The 13,234-nt window shown below is 45.4% G+C and overlaps 2 protein-coding genes across 5 annotated transcripts in view; one reads left to right on the forward strand and one right to left on the reverse strand.

Annotated features, from left to right (window-relative positions):
• Positions 1 to 12,170, reverse strand: part of LOC121872751 (chloride intracellular channel exl-1-like) — a 48,732-nt gene extending 36,562 nt beyond the window's left edge. The window contains exon 1 of one of the 2 annotated variants that reach the window (XM_042375798.1): positions 11,737 to 12,170. The gene's annotated coding sequence lies outside the window, so the exon portion shown is untranslated. The remainder of the gene's footprint in view (positions 1 to 11,736) is intronic. The other variant, XM_042375800.1, reaches the window with a different exon arrangement.
• LOC121872752 (transcription initiation factor TFIID subunit 10-like) overlaps positions 1 to 13,234 on the forward strand; it is a 164,318-nt gene that overhangs the window by 51,583 nt on the left and 99,501 nt on the right. For 2 of the 3 annotated variants that reach the window (XM_042375802.1, XM_042375803.1), the window contains exon 2: positions 1,716 to 1,760. The gene's annotated coding sequence lies outside the window, so the exon portion shown is untranslated. Of the gene's footprint in view, positions 1 to 1,715; positions 1,761 to 11,016; positions 11,102 to 13,234 lie in introns of those variants that run through there. The other variant, XM_042375804.1, reaches the window with a different exon arrangement.

Raw genomic sequence — 13,234 nt, forward strand, 5'->3', positions numbered from 1 at the left:
GGAGGACAGGGGTGGTTGGAGGAGGGGTGAGGCAGGGGTGGTTGGAGGGAGGTGAGGACAGCTGGAGGGAGGGGGAGGGGCAGGGGTGGGCTGGGAGGGAGGTGAGGCAGGGGCTGGGTTGGAGGGAAGGTGAGGACAGGTGGTGGAGGAGGGGGAGGACAGGGGTGGTTGGAGGAGGGGTGAGGGGACAGGGGTGGCTGGAGGGAAGGGTGAGGACAGGGTGCTGGAGGGGAGGTGAGGACAGGGGTGGCTGGAGGGAGGGGTGAGGCAGGGTGGTTGGAGGAGGTGAGGACAGGGGCTGGAGGGGAGGGGTGAGGGCAGGCTGGCTGGAGGGAGGGGTGAGGGGCAGGGTGGCTGGAGGGAGGGGTGAGGCAGGGGTGGCTGGAGGGAGGGGTGAGAGACAGGTCAGGTTGAGGTGGCTGGAGGAGGAGGAGGCAGGAGTGGCTGGAGGGTGAGGCAGGGGTGGAGGGAGGCAGGAGGGGGGCAGGGGTGGCTGGAGGGTGGAGTGGAGGTGGAGGTGGGGTGAGGAGGGGTGGTTGAGGACAGGGGTGGTTGGAGGGAGGTGAGGGGCAGGGGTGGTTGGAGGGATGTGTGGGCTGGAGGGGTGAGGGACAGGCATGGAGGAGGTGAGGGCAGGGGGTGGCTGGGTGGAGGGAGGGCAGGGAGGGCAGGGAGGGGTGGGCAGGGGTGGCTGGAGGGAGGGGTGAGGCAGGTGGCTGGAGGAGGTGAGGGGCAGGTGGCTGGAGGGAGGTGAGGGCAGGGGTGGTTGAGGAGGTGGAGGGAGAAGGGGAGGGGTGAGGACAGGGGGTGGTTGGAGGAGGAGGAGGGGCAGGAGTGGCTGGAGGGAGGGTGAGGGCAGGGGGGTTGGAGGAGGTGAGGGCAGGCTGGTTGGAGGGGTGGGGAGGGGTGAGGGGCAGGGGTGCTGAGGGAGGGGTGAGGCAGGGGTGGTTGGAGGGAGGGGTGAGGGCAGGTGGCTGAGGAGGTGAGAGTAGGTGTGCAGGTCAGGGGTGGCTGGGAGGAGGAGTGAGGGCAGGAGTGGTTGGAGGGAGGGGAGGCAGGGGTGGTTGGAGGGAGGTGGGCGGTGTGGCTAACTCTAAATATCTGAAACAAAATTTTGTATTAGAATTGAATCCTAAGGAAATTACTCTCTATATGAAGGGGGGTAATACCCCCATTCATTTATGAGTAATTAATTATTTACTCTTTCACTATCAATTGAACGGTCATCGAGTTCTCTGTAGCGACACACACACACACACACACAGGAGCATTTATTTATCTATTTCGCTTTATTTTGGTTAATGGGGTTCGCTACTCGAAATTATATCTACAGTATATATAGACTCATGACTGTGGGTGTGCGCGCACGTTAAATTAACTCAGTTCCCGGAAATCCTTTTATGTGTGTTTTTTTTAGTAGATAGTGAGTGGCTTTGTGAAGCTTTCGTGCCGCTAGTCTCGTGTATCCAGTGTCTCTGCCATTAACACACATATATACTGGAAAACTGTAGACTCACCGATGGTTAAAGTGGAAGCATTATTATTTTATCACCAGAATCAATGTTCTCAAATTGTTTTTCATTTGTGTGTAAAATAGTTATTGCGGTCCACCTGATGCTGTAATATCTAGATTAAATCACCAAGTGGGAATTACTGTACCTATATTTTGTATATAAATCTGAACTTATACTGAATTTATTATTTTATCATTGCAGTTTTGTTGGGAGGTGGTGAGCGACTAGTGACAGCAGTACGTTAAGGTAGGTCCCCAATGTCAGATTCAGATTTGTCCCCAGGGGGCTAGTTTATTGGGCACCCCCTTACATCCTGTGCAAGGTGAAGCGCAGAAGCGTTTACAGCGCCCAACAGGGAAGTATGAAAAGTTCATACTTGCTTTTATGACTCGTACATTAAGGGCGTAAAAGCCTGAAGGGTCATAGGTTCTGTCAAGTTACATAAAGTGAGAGAATGATGAGTGTGTGGGGGGAAAGTTCCCGGTACATTTTATCTGTTTACATTTTATCTGGGCAAAGAGTGGCAGGTCCCTAATAATGTCAAATGCCAGGCCTGTGACTAGGAGGAGGGATATCTGGTCTGGGAGGGAAGAGGTGTTGGTAACGGCTGGGGACCTATAGGAGGAGGTCATAGGGCAAGTGAGGATGTACTGTAGTGAGAGAGGGTGTGAGAGTCGGGTTGGCCACAAATTTACAAACAGTGCGGTGAGGCTCAGGGTTGCCAATGTACTCCCATAGGTACCTGTACCCTTGGCGCAGTCTCATGTATATAAGCTGTTGAGATCGAGTCAGGGATTGATATTCTTTGTAGTGGCGGTTGTCGTCACCGGTTACAGCGTCATAGTGGCATAGTGTGACGCTACCCCGTTGTTTCAGGTGTGTCCAATTTTCGTTGAATGACTCTCGTTGTGTGGGTCCCCAATGTGTGTGTCGACCAGTCAGGAAATATATTATGAACTGGGTGATCCAGTTTTTGTGATCGTGAGAGAGACTGTTAGTGTCATTGCCTGTCTGTGTGAGTACTCGAGGAAAATTGTCTGTGTAATCACTTGAATGTTAAACCCCTGAGTACATGTCTGTGTAATTCCTGGTACAGAATAACCACTACAGGAAGGTCTCGTAGGAAGGTGACTACAGGACTGTTGATCTTGGCCGGGATCACCTCCTGGCGGCCGACACCCATGGCAGGGGTTAGGAACTGGCTGTATAACACACACAGATGCTGGACTGACGGATGATGATGATGGTTGTTGTTGTTGTTGTTGTTGTTAATGCTGTTCTTGCGTTTATTAGACTTTATTTTTGCTGTTACTTTTTATTATGGTGGTTGTTGTTGATGATGATGATGCTATATTTGTTGGTATTGTTGCCATCCGTTAATGAAACAAGAGTGTAGGTGGTACATTCTCACGCTTCTATTCTAGTTGTAATTGGATCAACTTGAACACTGGTTCCTGATTGGCTTGACAACTCTGGTCATGATTGGTTGAGCTTGTCGAGCACAAACACGTGATTGACTGAGCTTGTCGAGCACAAACACGTGATTGGTTGAGCTTGTCGAGCACAAACACGTGATTGGCTGAACTTGTCGAGCACGTGATTGGGGGAGTTTGTCGAGCACAAACACGTGATTGGGGGAGCTTGTCGAGCACAAACACGTGATTGGTTGAGCTTGTCGAGCACAAACACGTGATTGGTTAGACGGCGAATGAAGCCCAATAGTCTGTTCCTGTGAGATTCGTACCACGGTGATGATGATGATGGCGTGTGTGGGTGGCGAGATGAAGGCGGTGTTCTATGTATGTATGGATGTATAAATGTGTGCCTGTATATTTATGTATGTTTGACTGTATTGTATGTACAGTATGTAGGCTGCTTCAATAAACAGGATGTAAACCTTACATAATGAAGTCCTGAATGTACCTTTCTAACCGGGTACTAATTACTGTAATGTAGTACCTGTGTAACTCTCTCTTTCTCTCTCTGATGTGTTAATACTTAAATCTTGACATGAGTAGGGTTACTTTTAATATCAAGGAGTTTATTAACCTTTTATATAAGTATTTGAATAAGACTTAAATTTTCACACTATCACTTTTCTTCAGTTTATTACTTAAAGATTTCCCCATAAGTAATTTATCCATTTAAGGAATTTAATTTCATTAGATAGTAAATTTCAAGAACCGAGAAAGTTGTTGTGTCGTGTGATGGAACAGCTGTTTGAGTGAGTGAGTGCGTCCATTGTTGTTGTTGTGTTGTGGTGGCTGGGTTGATTGGCGCGAACTGGGGCAAACATTTTTCGAGTCACTGGTGGACTGAGGGAGAAGAATCAGTGAACTTGATGGCTGCTTGGATAAAAATACCCACTACAACGTTTCTCTTCTGATAAACTTTATAAACATCTTGGGTCAGTTTGTAGTTTCGACCAACCACTGAATTTTTTGATGAGAAATACGTCATCCAGTGGTTTAGACCAGTGTTCCCCAACCTTTTCAACACTGGGTCAGTTCTCAGCACCTCTAAATTCTTTGGTCATATATAAAGTTATCATAAAAATGATACATTTAATTGGAAAAATCATACTTCTGTATAAGTGTACACTACAAGTACATTACAATAAGTTGCATTTACACTTACTGTACAAAATACAAAATAATAAACACTTACACATACATTTAATTTGTGCAGCCACGCCTCATCACAAACTACATATGGCATTGGATACTTTCAGTGTGATTTTTGTTGCTGGGTAGATGCAGCAAGCAAGTTGAATCGTGGGTCAATATTTCTTGTCGCACCCACTTTTTTTAACCTAATTTCTGCTATTATTTGACTCTTATATACGTTTCCACATTATGTGTGTGGTCTCTCCCCCCCCCCCTCCCCCCAAGGTTGGGGCCCCTAGGCACGCGCCTCATGTGCCTATTGGGAAATCCGCCACTGCACAGAATATAGCAAAATTGACTTGTTCACTTATTTTTGTGGGTCACAATGTCGGTCACAGCACCTGGTCATAGTACCTGGTCACAGTAGTCTGTCGGGTCACACTAGTAGATGGTTTGGGTCACAGGGTTGGGGAACACTGGTTTAGACAATTTTAAGACACTTTTCTTCTTTGACGTTTCCCTAACAAATGGCTTACATATACCGGGGGATCCAGGCCGATTAGGTTAGGTTAAGTATTTTTAGATCAATTGCGAGAGAAACGTAATAGAAGAAAAGTGTCTTGAAATTATATAAACCACCGGATGACGTATTTATCATAAAAAAATTCAGTGGTTGGTCGAAACTACAAATTGACCACATGTTGATTTAGTTTATTTATTGGACACAAAACATATTCAGTGAATCTCCAACCACCTGGCAGAAGAGTCTCCCACCTCTGTCGCCTGTTGTCAATGAGAGAAAACTGGTAATAACTCAAAATACCTAAAGAAAAATGTATCAACCATCGAAGTCCAGGTACTATTCTAAGCCTCTCTATATTACAATACATGTTTGTTCATTAACTAAAACTGTGAGAGGTGAAGTTAAGTTAGGTTGGTGGAGCTCATTTAGTTAGGTTAGTTAAGGTCAAAGTTGTTAGATGAAATATTATGTATATCCATAATCATCCGACCTTAAAAATCCTGTTGCTGATATAAACAAATACATCTTGTTGATATTTACCTCAGAGATTCTGTTAAGGTAGAGTGAAGGAGCTAACCTGTGCAAGGGCCTCCCTCACCTGTTAATCTTTACTGTGATTTAGACGTCATATACACGTATTTCTCTCTCTCTCTCTCTCTCTCTCTCTCTCTCTCTCTTGTAATCATAAAAGTATAAACAGCTCCCACTTGTTGACGGCGTCATAAAGGCGCCAGAACAGATTTGGACGTTTTGTTTTTCCATAACACAAGTTCAGGTCCTACAGTAAGCCCATGGTGCAGTTATGCTAATGGCAGCAGTATTGTAGACATGCCGCCTTCTTAAACAATCATTGAATGGGCGGAGAAGTGGTTTCGTTTTTATCATTAATCGTAGTACAGTGCAGTACAGTATATGGGATTGAAGGTACAGTGCAAACACACAGTAGCCTCATCCCGCCGCCTGCAACGACATGGCCGCCACACAAATCCCTAATCTGAATTCCCTGCCAGAAACCCTAACGTCTACAGAACCAGTGACTGACAACACATTTAACAAACAACGGGAGTCTATAATGGGTGCTACTATAGTAGGCGGTCTACCAGGATGTTTACACCAGCGTCTATTAACCCAACCTAACCTAACCTAACCTAACCTAACCTAACTCCAGCTCGGTAGACCGCATACTATAGTAGCAGCCTGTAATCTGTTGTAATTTCCCTGTATTGTTTCGTCATCTTTCTGCTTCAACTTTTTTTTTGTTAGGTTCGAAAGTTTGAATGAACTGTTTGTTGCTTGTCATTCAAGGCACTTTATGTAAGGAGAGAGTGAGTGAGTGAGTGGGTCGTCTTGTGGTGCATTGGTCCGTGCTTCATCCACCCTGACAAGAGACGAACCTGTGGCCTGCACCTGCCCGTCAGTCCGCCCTGCCGCCCATCCAACCCCACCCACTCCACCCTCCGTCCTCCAACAAGCCACCCAGCACCCTCACCACTATATGTACTCACCCTGTGCTACCTGTTGTTGTTGTTTAATACAAGCGGCCCCCAGCAACGCCACCTACAGCGCCTCCTACAAGTTAGCTGGCTCCCAGATGCCGACTAACTATCACTGCCAGGTTTGAGAGTTTGGGCAATGGTGGAGTGAGTCTTAACCATGGACATGATGTGGGCCACTCACATGAAACCACATGTTGAAAGTGGTATAGTGTGTACTGGTGGAAGTGTTTGGTATGGTGGTGTGATGTGATGGAGGTGTAGTGTGTAGAGGTGGAAGTGTGTGGTATGGTGTTGTGGTGGATGGGAGTGTAGTGTGTAGAGGTGGAAGTGTGTGATGTGTGGTAGGGTGGTGTGAGAGTGTGGTATGGTGTGGTGTGCAGCATGGTATGGTGTCATGGAAGTGTGGAGCGTGTGGTTCAATGTGGTATAAGTGTGTGGTGTGTGTTACGATGTTTAAGTGTGTGGCATGTAGTTTGGTATGGAATGTGTAGTAAATTGCACATATGAATCATACACCCACCCATTGGGCTTTCATGACCATCACTTATAACAATGTCGGGTTAAGTCATGGTTAGGTCAGGTTAAGTCATGGTTAGGTCAGGTCAAGTCATGGTTTGGTAAGGTCAAGTCATGGTTTGGTAAGGTCATGTTAATGTACGTTAGGTCAGCTTAGGTTATGTTCTTTAATGTAACTGAGGCGCGTGCTGGTAATAGTGGTGAAAACCTGCCACTACTGCCACCACTTGTAATAATGTGAAATATTCTTTTGGAATTTGCCTTTATTAACTGAATGGCGGTAGGCAATAGAGACGCTTCCCACAAGGGTTGGTGGTGGAGAGAGAGTTAAAAATTAATGAATTATGAGTACTAGAGATGTTGTTCTGTTTGGATGCTGTAGTGTAACAGTGTGAGGTGGTAGAGGTGGCAACAGTCCGTTAGTCAGTCCCGTTGGCCAGACCTCCGGCGGCAACCTGCAAACCTGTTGCCTTAATCACCCACACTACTACTACCATCATCGTCTGTGCCACCAAGATCACCATCACCACCTGTGCCACCAATGCCACCGCCACCAATGCCACCACCACCACCTGTGCCACCAATGCCACCACCACCAGTGCCACCAATGCCACCACCACCACCTGTGCCACCATCACCACAACACCTCTACCAACACCCACAAATGATTGTATACCTGTACTTGTCTGTGTATACAAACTGAAACAATGTAAACTTGAATGACGATCATACTAAACAAGTCTCTCTCTCTCTCTCTCTCTCTCTCTCTCTCTCTCTCTCTCTCTCTCTCTCAAACATACACTATACACCGCCAAACATACATTCTATAAATACACAAACACATCGCTTGAGAATTTCAATTGTTTTTTTCGTTTGTGTTATTCCTTTAATATGCAAATTTATTTATAAGACAATGGTGGTTATTGAGAGAGAGAGAGAGAGAGAGAGAGAGACTGGTGGATAGCTAAGATCTGTTATCACCACCCACCCGCCTCCCACCACAACCAACCACCCGCCACCCACGACCATCCACTCACTCTACCGCCCACTCCTCCACCCACCGCCCATAATCACTCGTCCTACTCCTCACTTCTCTCTCTCGTGTCTACAATAGGAGTGATTATTTGTGAGATGATAATATTTGAGTCCTGGGTGTTGAGTTGAAGGTCGCCTCCCCCCGTGTGCTCCCTCAAGTATAGTGATAAAGGTTGTGAGAATATCCATCCACCTACCCACCCATCTCTATTCACGCCCTCCATCCAACTCCCCTCCAGCTCACCCTCCCTCCCCCAACCTTACCTGTGTTTTATTATGTATTTTAATTTAATGGGTAGATGACATATCGACTCTGTTCATTGATCCAGTTAAACTAGTTCGTATCACACACACACACACACACACACACATACATGTACTCCATACACACATAATTATCACCTGCATGAGAGAATTGCCTCACCGATAACCGTAACACCTGAATACAGAATTATCACATCATCACGCCCCCCCCCCCTCATGTTGTAACCGTATTGTGATCATAACTATAATGAGGTTATACTCGAGTACTATCAAAGTCTACAACCCTCCCCTTTCTTGTTTATTGTTGATGTAAATTCTTGTGTGTGTGTGTGTGTGTGTGTGTGTGTGTGTGTGACTGACGGCGGCGACAGTGGCGGCGGCGAAGGAGGATTAACCTTGGGAGGTATGAGGCTATGGGAGTAAATCCAGAAAAAAAAAATCTTTGGTGAAGCCCCGCATCAGGCAGACATGCTTCAACAAGACCCCAACGGCGGAGAGGTGACCACAATGGAAACCCAATAACTACACCGGCAGACGAAGGCATTGCATGATGGACAGGCTACTAAGGTGAGAACCAACAAACTGGGCTATCGGCAGTCCATTGCAACTCTCCTCTCCCCAGTCGTTGCAACACTTGTACCTCGGGATCAGGAAAAAGGAGAGCCAAGATGTTTGGTTGCAGCCTGCACCCCTGCCTCACCACATAAATCAACTCCCATGCAGCCATCATCCAACTCATGATCATAAAAACACCTATACCCCCAAAAGTTCGATGGCGACGGACGAGTGGCGATGGGGACAGACAGAGATGACTGCCGGGAGTCTCTATCTCAACTCTGCACGGGTGGAATCTAGGCAGCAGTGCAATCCGGTCATGTCTGTGCGATTGAGTAGCCCTCTCGAGGACCCAATCTGCTCACCGCACATGGGGAGGGGGCTAGAAAAGGTGCCCTAAACATAGCCTGCCTAAAGAACCAACCTGACTGAGCAACTGCACCCAGTAAGGCCATCCTTATGCGGTCGAAAAAACAATAATCACAGATTCAAACAAAAGCAAACTATACAACCTGTTATGGTCGCTGCATGGAATGTCAAAACCCTTTTGGATACTGGCACAAATGAGCGTCCTGAAAGAACTGCCCTTTTGGCAAAAGAGCTGACTGGGTATAACATCGACATAGCAGCCATTAGTGAGTCCCGGCTCCCAGATGAGGGTCGACTCACAGAACGGGGGTCTGGTTATACGTTCTTCTGGAAGGGTAAGGCTGCTGCGGTCAGGTATGTGTAAGATTATCACAGGTAGACCCTCACCACTCCTCTACTAAGGATTAATTTATTCTGGTAAACCATGAAGTAAGTTGAAGCCTCATGGAAATAATATGCAGTATACTCGCTCACGTGTCTCGTAACACTGTACAAGTGTTCATGGTTTATTTTTGAGGTGAAGGTAACTGGGATAATAAATCATTCATATTGACCTTGTGGAGACTTACTCCTCTATCCCAGACTGATGATACACAACACATCCTCACTACAGAACCCGTGATGCAGGTCATGGGGTGAAGGTGATAAGTCTCTCTCTCTCTCTCTCTCTCTCTCTCTCTCTCTCTCTCTCTCTCTCTCTCTTGTCCGGGACCAACACCGTTTCTCACTCGCTTCTACCTGGTGTTACTCGCTGGTGAAGTGGGGGACGGGGCAGTAAGGGTTGCACGCTGTATACTGTTTTACTTTCAAGTTTCTGTCTTATAAATATTGTGTTTTTAATATCCACAATTTACACACACACACACACACACACACACACACACACACACACACGCACGCGCGCGCGCGCACCGGAAACTGTATACATAACCAGTCCTATTTTGACCCTGGTTGTGTCGCAGGAGTCAAGTTGTGAGCTGTAGCATGGATAATATCCACCAACACTATATAAAGATGATGATAATGGCCGGATGTGCGTCAAAATAAGTTCCCGCAGTTGAAGGTCAGACTGAGAAAGAAGCCTTGGGATGTGTGGCTCGGTTTATGCCCAATTTTGTCTATACTTCCCTTATGTCTACATTTTAAATGTCAAGCATATTCCCAAAATGTCTTTACTGTCAGTTTATGATGACCTAACCTAACCTTATTCAACCAAACCTAATCCACACGATTAAGAACATAAGAATGGAGGAAACTGCAGCGGGCCTATTGGCCCATACTGAACAGTCCCATTCACACCCAACCCCTATTGCTTATATATTCATCCAACCTACTGTATATTTGACGCTATCCAGTGTATTCTATTTAATGATGATGCTTGGTAACTTGTTCCATTCATCCACTACTCTATTTCCAAACCAATGTTTACCTATTTCGCGCCTAAGTCTAAATTTGTCTAATTTAAAACCAATGCTACGAGTTCGCTCCTGGTTAGATAGTTTGAGTTCCTTTCTTATATCACATTTGTTTAGCCCTGACTTCCATTTATACACCTCTGTCATATCGCCCCTCACTCTACGTCTCTCGAGGGAGTGCAAATTAAGATGCTTTAACCTGTCTCTTTACTCAAGGATCCTAATGCCCGGGATTAGTCTTGTCATTCTCCTCTGAATTCTTTCTAGGGATTCTATATCAATTCTGTAACCCGGTGACCAGAATTGAACTGCGTAATCCAAGTGAGGTCTCACAAGCGCAAGATATAGTTTTAGGATGACCTCTCTAGTCTTGTAACAAACACTCTTTTTATGAACCCAAGTACTTTATTAGCCTTGTTTCGAGCAAATACACATCGTTTACTTGGCTTAAGATTCCTACTTCTAAATCTTTATTACATTCGGATTTCTTTATAACATCGTTGTTCATCTAGTTTCTCTGTTTACATCTCCTAGACTAAGGTGTTTGATAGAGATACTGTAGAAGTGTAGAGGATACACCCTCTACACCCTCCTTAAGCTTTTCCTCACGATTTTTGAATTCAGGTCAGGGTGGTGGTGGTGGTGGCGGCGATGGCGATGGTGGTAAGCATTATAGCATGGGAAGCGTTAGTTTATTGGGAGAGCCGTTGAGATGAGGTGGTGGGAGGTGTACTGTTCCTGGGAGAAATAGAGTACGGCCGTCAAGTGTGCGTGTGTGTACTTAACCAGCAACACAAGGAAGGAAGCAGTGAGTACAACATGATCGTTTTTCTCACAACTAAACACACCATCACCATAGAGGAAGGTTGTGGTGTTATGTTTTAGCCCGTCGTCAATACTCGATGTTATTATTCACAACCACGAACCCCCGAGAGATTCAGAATCATGAATCCGAAGCATCTATGAACAGAAAACTGTATCAGTCTATTGCTGTACCTGGTCTTGGGTATGAAGAGTTAACCCTATAATCTAAACATCAGAATCACTTGTGCCTTATCAGCCCCGTTAAGATGTTCTTAGTCACATTGTTATTGTCCCTGGCGTGGTAATCACTTGTCAATAAATGGTAATGTTTTTTATTGTATCATATTTCAGTTATTCATTATCCATTTATTTCTGTATATTGTAGTTGTATTTATTGCCCCGGTCATTGCTCCGTGTGTCAGCCCTTGGGAGTCGACGAGCTTTATTGTCTCCTGGCAAGACTTGTTCTGATTCTGTGATAATGATTACCTTACTTGGCGGTTCACAGTATGTCTTTAAATGACTGCGTACATGTTATCATCCACTCAGTCGCCTCTGTGGCATCATGGAGTAGTAGTCTTATTATGTCCCTCAGCGTCCCCCAGGGCGAGGGCGGAGGAGGACGTTCCAGCAACTCACCTGGTAGGGTCCCTCAGGCCAGCAGGTGTCAGTGGGGGTCTCCTGGTGGTGGTCACGTGTTGTCTCAGTAGTGTATGTCTCACGCCGGCGACCTTACTGACCACCACAAGCACATAGAGAAAGCACAAACCACAATTCGGGTTATTTTCAGCCCTTTATTTTTAAAATTTGAGGCAGCATTAATCCTTTAAGCTATCAAAATAATACTATTCACATTACACCTTAGTAACAAGTGTTTCTAGATATAGGAATTTACCACCACCGTGTTTACATTGTTCTGAGGGAGAGTTGGGCGTGCGTTGTTGTGTGTGTGAGACATAGGGGAGGAACACGAGCACTGCGGCACACGGAGGCAAAGTGGCGGGTCCTCCCGTCACGCCAGCTCACCAAACACTGGAGGAGCTCAGCCACCAGCCCACCACACACACCACACCAACACTGGATAACGCTCACTTTACCGCCAGTAAAATGGCCACGGACCCAGCAACCTCGCCCTCACCTTGCATGACGCCACCACCGACCCGCGCCAGACCCCTCGCACGTGTTGCTCGCTTCCCTAATACAGAACACTGATAATCAAATTGACACATTATTTTTTTCAACACTTTGTGCATTATTTTGGATATTTAGTGCCTGGAAATACAGCAACCCATACTGAAACATAAAATATCTATCACTTGCAAGATTGAGACGTGATATTAAGATAACTAACGACATCACATTATTTATAGTGTTTCATTAAAGATATTCAGGGGGGTGTGTGTTTGTACATTGATAAGCATTTTTTCGTAATTTTTTGTTCTGTTGTCACGTTACGTTCAGATTTAGATTTGCCACTTGTCTCACCCACCCTCATCCCACTCGTAACGCAACATATTTACCCTCCTCCTCCTCCTCGTGTTTGTTCCCTTGCTTCCCCATAACTGTTGTTTATTAAGCATCTCCACTGAATCTTGACTCTGTCCACTCCACGCTTTTGATCCCGGTGATCGGACGTTTGCATCACGGTTAGCTTAGGTTCAATTATGTTAGGTTGGATTAGATTAGTTTGGATTAGATTAACTTAAGTTAGCAGGGTGTCTACTAGTCTGGAAAACCTGGAAAAAACAGGGAATTTTACAATTAAACCTGGAATTTTATGTGATTTCAGTTCATCTTCAAAATATTGTTATTTTGAGAGCAATCTTACCATAAATTAATGCTGTGCTATACGCGTATAATAAGTAAATAATTAAAATTTTAGGAACAAATTCCAGTAAATAGTCCACTCCGATAACAATTGTTTGTGTACCCTATCGTATTTAATGTTAGCGATCAAATAACCAAATATTACAGGTTATACCTACTAATACTGCAATGAATATTGTCAAGGATGGATTGTTCTTATAATTGAGTTTATTTAAGTGGATTATTCCACATATTTATTACGAGTCATAAAGGTGAATCAGGAGTGTGATGTTTCGGTTTTTGCCGGATTTCCGTTTTTTTGGAACGCCCA

The sequence above is a fragment of the Homarus americanus genome, unplaced genomic scaffold (genome assembly GCF_018991925.1).
Source record: "Homarus americanus isolate GMGI-L3 unplaced genomic scaffold, GMGI_Hamer_2.0 scaffold39155, whole genome shotgun sequence".
Lineage (NCBI taxonomy): Eukaryota > Metazoa > Arthropoda > Malacostraca > Decapoda > Nephropidae > Homarus > Homarus americanus.